This window comes from Elephas maximus, chromosome 4, assembly GCF_024166365.1.
Source record: "Elephas maximus indicus isolate mEleMax1 chromosome 4, mEleMax1 primary haplotype, whole genome shotgun sequence".
NCBI classification, from domain to species: domain Eukaryota; kingdom Metazoa; phylum Chordata; class Mammalia; order Proboscidea; family Elephantidae; genus Elephas; species Elephas maximus.
This window is the reverse complement of record NC_064822.1, coordinates 46,160,959-46,167,739: the sequence shown is the minus strand read 5'-3', so window position 1 is coordinate 46,167,739 and position 6,781 is coordinate 46,160,959.

Genomic DNA, 6,781 nt, shown 5'->3' with positions numbered 1-6,781 from the left:
AACAAGAAAGGCACCTTTATTTCTTTGTACAAGGAAATGGAGTCAGCTGGTGCTTACTACTGCCAAGAATGCTCTCCAAGGGTAGGTAAGCAGGTTACTTTTAAAGGGGTTTACAAGAAGAGAGTTCATACAAGTTATGTCAGCAACATTCTTAATCATACTACGCAATCACGATGGGGTTTACATACAAGCAAAAGCAGGGCACAAATGCAAAGCTGAGGGTTGGAGGGAGCCCAGCAAAGGAAGTGATTTTGCAATCCAACATGTAGGGGAGGAAGCCAGGTAAAGAATACAGCACTGTGGGGGTTCTGTCTCACTCTTCCCACTTCTTTTTTGGACATTGGTCATTCAAGACCAGTGTCCATTTTCAACTATAGCCCAGTTCAGAATTGTTTGGCATATTTTCCTGGAGGGGCAAATATTGGAGCTAGGCCTTTCATTGTGGCTACTGACCTCTTGTTGGTTTATAACTATTTACTAAATATTAAAAGAAAGAAAGAAAAGGATGGCTTTTATGCCCCATTTATGTGAATGCCTCCCTAAAAGATTCTTTTTTTTTTTTTTTCTGATTTTCTTAACTATATTGTCTTTATACCTCAGGGCCCACTTGATGTGTCTTTATGAGTCTTTGTGAGTCCAGCTCCAGCTAAGTCACTTTCCCTATTCTCAAGTTCTAAATCATTCTCTCTTGTTGGTCAGAGATTGGAGGTTATACATCCATGATCAATACCTGGACTTAGCCGAGCTCCGAAATGGCGGCCATTGAAGGCTCTTTAAACTCACAGCCCCGGTTTTCCACTGGATACTACTTTGTTCTTCACCAGGATATTAAGTAAGAGCAATGTTCTCATCAATTGCATTGCTGAAGTGGGCAGACTCAATGTACATCAACATTTTAGCCCGAGGCCTTCTTTTGCCCTTTTAGGTGTATAAGACAATAGAAGATAAATTTTATTATGCCTAATACTATCAGGATGCAGACTTGGAATATTATCCCTTGCAGTAGTGATCTAGCCCAGGTACTTATTCCTGATGGTAACCAACTAAATAAATCTGATGTGTGTAAGGGTGTTACAGTGTGTAACCACTAATTCTATGTATATCCTGTTCTATACCTCTTGTGTTATTTATCTAAATGCAACAAGAGATTATTTGCTACAGCACAGACTATACTTTCTTGGGCTAATAAAAAATCTTAAGGCTATTTTGTTATGTCACCTTGGCTAATGAGTTCAGAGATTACTGTTGTGTCTTTATCTCATTAGCAATTTTGTCTGTTGTTTGTCCCATAATGATTGATAAATTTCCTACAGGTTTTTCCATTTCAGCTATACTATAACTAGGAATTAAAACTACCAACCTTACTCTGAGTGTTGGACCAATGGGTTTCTTTTGACTCTCGCTTTATAGTGTGTAGCAATTTAACATTACCTTTTTGATATTTACTACTATCATTACTATGAACATCTAAAGGTAATCTTAAAATTCGCAAAGTGTGGTGCCAATGCCTTCACCAGGAATTTAAACAAAAGACTGCCCATGTAAACTCACTGTCAGTTGGAAAGGGATCATGTAAAACCAGTATAGTTGGATCCACCACATACAATGTTTGTCTAGAAACAGAAGGTATAGAAAAATTCATGTGACAACCAGATTTTCTTTAGAGAATACACGATTAACAAGATGATATGGGATGGACTTGTCCTGTTGGAGGTCTTCAGTTAATCTGTTTAAAACATACTCAGTGTTGGCCTCAAGGGCAAGCTGTCCCTTCTTGGTCTACCTATTAACAGCCATTGGTCACTTTTTCAGAAGCAGTAGTGTCACAAAACTGTTTTTATGAGAAAAGAACTTCTGATTCAAGAATTACAATATCTAGACCCATGTCATGGATTGAATATGTCCCCCCAAAAAATGTGTGTCTCAACTTGGTTAGGTCATGTGCGGTTGTCCTCCATCTTGTGATCGTAATTTTACATTGAGAGGATTAGGGTGGGATTGTAACAACACCCTTACTCAGGTCACCTACCTGATCCAAGGTAAAGGGAGTTTCCCTGGAGTGTGGCCTGCACCACCTTTTATCTCTCAAGAGATAAAAGGAAAGGGAAGCAAGCAGAGAGCTGGGGACCTCACACCATCAACAAAGCAGCACCAGGAGCAGAGCGCACCTTTTGGACATGGGGTCCCTGCACCTGAGAAGTTCCTTGACCGGGGGAAGATTGAGGACAAGGGCCTTCCTCCAAAGCCCGCAGGGATAGAAACCCTTCCCCTGGAGATGACACCCTGAATTTGGACTTGTAACCTACTAGACTGTGAGAAAATAAATGTCTCTTTGTTAGAGCCATCCACTTGTGGTATTTCTGTTATGGCAGCACTAGATGACTACGACAACCCATTAGTTAAATAATTTAGGAGACAGGAAAATGGTTTCTTATATCTAGAAAGCATGACTCTAAAACATCAACAAAATTCTCACATAAAACCCATAGTTTCCTTTCTTTTACTCAGTCTTGTGCAGTTAATTTTCGTTCCATGTGATTTTGAATCATCCAAGTCAGCTTCTGCATAAGAATTCTGGAAATCTCGATTGAGTCTAGTCACACTCTTTTTCATAAGTCCAGTATGACTATATCTTTTTTGTTGAGATATTCTGGTCAGATGTTTTCAGAAAATCTGCAAAGTAAAAACTTATCTGTGTATGACAAAACTTAATATGGCCATGATTAATCTATAAAACTAATACTCTTAACAGTGAAAGACCTGATAGAAATTCATTACCAGCATAATGTAAAGGTCAAATAAAATCAGTTAAAAAAAACTTTAGATAAAAATATCTCTAAATATAACCATTAACTGCATTTTTAAAGAGTTTCAGATATAGTACGTAATAATCTTGAGACATAATACCAGGCTGGCATAGTGGTTAAGTGCTATGGCTGCTAACCAACGGGTCGGCAGTTCGAATCCGCCAGGTGCTCCTTGGAAACTCTACGGGCAGTTCTACTCTATCCTATAGGGTCGCTATGAGTCGGAATCAACTCGACGGCACTGGGTTTGATTTTACCAAGTTAGGAAACCCTGGTGACGTAGTGGTTGAATGCTATGGCTGCTAACCAAGAGGTCGGCAGTTCAGATCCAACAGGTGCTCCTTGGAAACTCTACGGGGCAGTTCTACTCTGTCCTGTAGGGTCGCTATGAGTCAGAATTGACTTGAGAGAAGTGGGTTTGGTATACCAAGTCAGGCTATACCAAAAATATACCAAGATTATCAAATCTTAAAATACCCAAATAGCAACAAAAGAAAACTTCATAGGTAAATAATTGGCTTTGATAAAGTTGTGACCAAGTTAGCAATTAAGAAATAATAATAAAATTATGACATAATATTATGTGTTTCCTGTCTAATATTAGCCAAAAACACAAGAGGAAATACTAACATGTAAATCTTAACCCAAAGAGAATCAGGCGTTTTTCTTGGTTTGAACAATACCTTCCATGTAATTTATTAAATAAAACTTTTTAGCACTTTTCCTTTATGAAAAAATTTGTTGTGGCTTTCCATGAAGTTTCAGAGTTGTCAGTAGTTTATCATAAGTTACCGCGAAACAATACTTAAGTTACTTAACCAAAGATCTTAAAGTAAAAACCTTGAGTTTTTTTCCAAAAGCCATGTGCCCTGGTTTCTGGCTCAAGGATCATGTTCTAATGAGAGGCTGAACCAATGCCCTCAAGGCAGATTATATAAAGAATAAATTAACCCTACAACTCAGAAATCAAAGAAAATTTTGTTATTTTAGCAGGAAGAAACCCATTTCTTTGTTCTATATTTTATTTAACGTTAAAGCTTCTAAAACTCTCATAAATTAAGCTATGAAACTTAGGTCAGACAGGTAAAACTTTTGACCATATCAAATAAATTACTTTTTAATAAACCTCTTAAATGTTGTCTTTGTTGCATACCTCTTACGTTGCATCTCTTTAAATGGCAAAAATGAACACACTCATTAGCAGGCCCAAATATGCACATATATATATCCTTTCTCTTGTGGCATAACAAGCAAAAAGTAAGCTTGAATTATGACAAATATCTATTAACTCAATGTAACATCAATAAGTTACTTAAAAGGCCTTAGAAATTATTTCAAGCCTGTATACTACAAAACATAAAACTGTTGTTAAATGAAAGTCTGTTTAAATGTTGTAAGTTTTCTTTCAACTCTTACTATTTCTCAATCTAATTTTAGCCCTTGAAGATTTTATCAACTGGTTTTAGGAATCAAAAAGTCTTTGCTCAACTGACCAATTCTTTGATACAGATATAGAAGACAAGATTAGGCCTTTCTGATTCATTTATGTATGTTTAAATTGATGGAGGCATTTGAAAGGCTGTTTACCCAGTAAATACCAAAACTCTTTAGCAATTTTGTAAATGAATCTATTAATTCTTAGCTAGTAGTGAGACTGGGTGGGGGTGGGGAGGGTCATTCCAATTTATTTACGTATGTTTAAATTGATCTAGGCATTTTGAAAGGCAAAAGACAACTAATTTCCTTCTCTTTTATTATTCTCTTGGAAAGCAGTTTTGCTTTCTCTTTATCACAACCTTTTATCTACCTAGCAAATACCAAAGACCTTTAGCACTTTTTTTATACTGTTAGTTTTACTTTAATACAAAATTATACTTTTTCTTTAAATAAAACACATTTCATATAACTTCCAGCTTAAGTTACTTAGAAAGGCTTTGTTTTTATGGCTGACTTAAACAAAGTTTTTCAATATAGCTACTAAAAATCTAAATCATAAGATAGACACAAGACAGTTTTTCTTCGACGAGGAAAGAACTGAGGTTCTAAGACAGCCCTACAAAAAAATAAACAGCAAGTTTTAGGCATAGCCCCTAACCTGATACAAGACAGAAACTTAGACAAAATGCTTTAGACCAGAAGCAAGCTCTCAGAACAAAAGAAAACAGAAAGACCAAATAAATTCACAGAACAATACCACATAAAACAAGGATATATATATATATATATAGCAATTTTTAGTAAGATTAAATTCAAAGGAAAAACAGGTTCTAGACAAACAACCGGTTCTTCAAACAAATATGCCAAAAAAAAAAAAAAAAAAAAACTTAAGAAAACATGAGAAAAAAAGCAAAAAGAATAAGCAAAGGCTCATTTTCCGAGCACGCTCACTCTGTGGGTGTGAAAAGGAAGTGCAGTGTAAATGCTTGGATCCAGAAGACAGGACCTTTCTTTTTGCCGGCTTCTGTTCCACAGTCCAGGTCTCCTAGAGGTCGACTGGATTCTTAGCTTTAGAATCCCTGCAGTAACTAACTCTTGTAGGGTGAAAACACCACAAAGTTTAGTGAAGCAGAAAGAAAGGTTTTATTCGGCATGTTTTCAAAAAAGCAAAAATGGAATGTACAAGCATGCTGCCAGAGCCATGTCTTTCCAAGTCTCTGTTTCCAGCTCTCAGGGATGTATCTTAGCAGGCCACATTTCAGGATCCCTTGAACCATCTCCATTCTTTAGATATACACACTTACATACTCACACAACCTAATCTGATACACCAACTTAACAGGCACCTGAGCCTTTTATGCCCTCAGTGGTCAATTTCTCCCACTTCTTGGGAGTCTTCTAAGGCCTTACCTAGGAATTACCCTGTCACTTACCAAATAACCTCAGATTCTTAATAGTCGATTTCTCCTGCTTCTTGGGACTTTTCTAAGGCCTTACCTAGGCACTTACCAAACAACCCTGGTGTGTTTCATGTCTCTCACAGAGCCATCATTTAGGTCCCGGGGTGGGAGGAGGATCACTTTCAGAGCTGCTCCAAGGTCTCTAGGAGAAATCTCCTAGTGGCACTAGACATCAGAGCTGTTCTGTTTTCCGATCCCCCTCAGGAACTGAGCAGATGGCTCCTGGCTGACTTGCCAGAAATGTTACCAGGTGGAAACCCCAAGTTCTTACTCAGCATGACCCATATTGGCCAATAAACGAGAGACCAAGGTGGGAGAACAAGAAAGGCATCTTTATTTCATTGTACAAGGAAATGGAGTCTGTCGGTGTTTACTGCTACCAAGACTGTTCACCAAGGGCAGCCAGGCAGGTTACTTTTAAAGGGATTTACAAGTAGAGACCCCCACGTGTCTGTCAGTTTGTCGTACTGTAGGGGCTTGCATGTTGCTGTGATGCTAGAAACTATGCCACTGATATTCAGATACGTGCAGGGTCACCCATGGAGGACAGGTTTCTGCTGAGTTTCCAGACTAAGACAGACTAGGAAGAAGGACCCGGCAGTCTACTTCTGAAAAGCACTAGCCAGTGAAAACCTTATGAATAGCGGCGGAACATTGTCTGCTATAGTACTGGAAGATGAGCCTCCCAGGTTGGAAGGCACTCAAAAGATGACTGGGGAAGAGCTGTCTCCTCAAAGTAGAGTCAACCTTAATGATGTGGATGGAGTAAAGCTTTCAGGACCTTCATTTGCTCATGTGGTGCGACTCAAAATGAAGACGAAACAGCTGCAAACATCCATTAATAATTGGAACCTGGAATGTACGAAGTATGAATCTAGGAAAATTGGAAATCATCAAAAATGACATGGAATGCATAAACATCAATATCCTAGGCATTAGTGAGCTGAGATGGACCAGTGAGCAACATCATGATAAATGGAGAAAAGATTGAAATTGTCAAGGATTTCATTTTACTTGGATCCACAATCAACAGCCATGGAAGCAGTAGTCAAGAAATCAAAAGACGCATTCCATTGC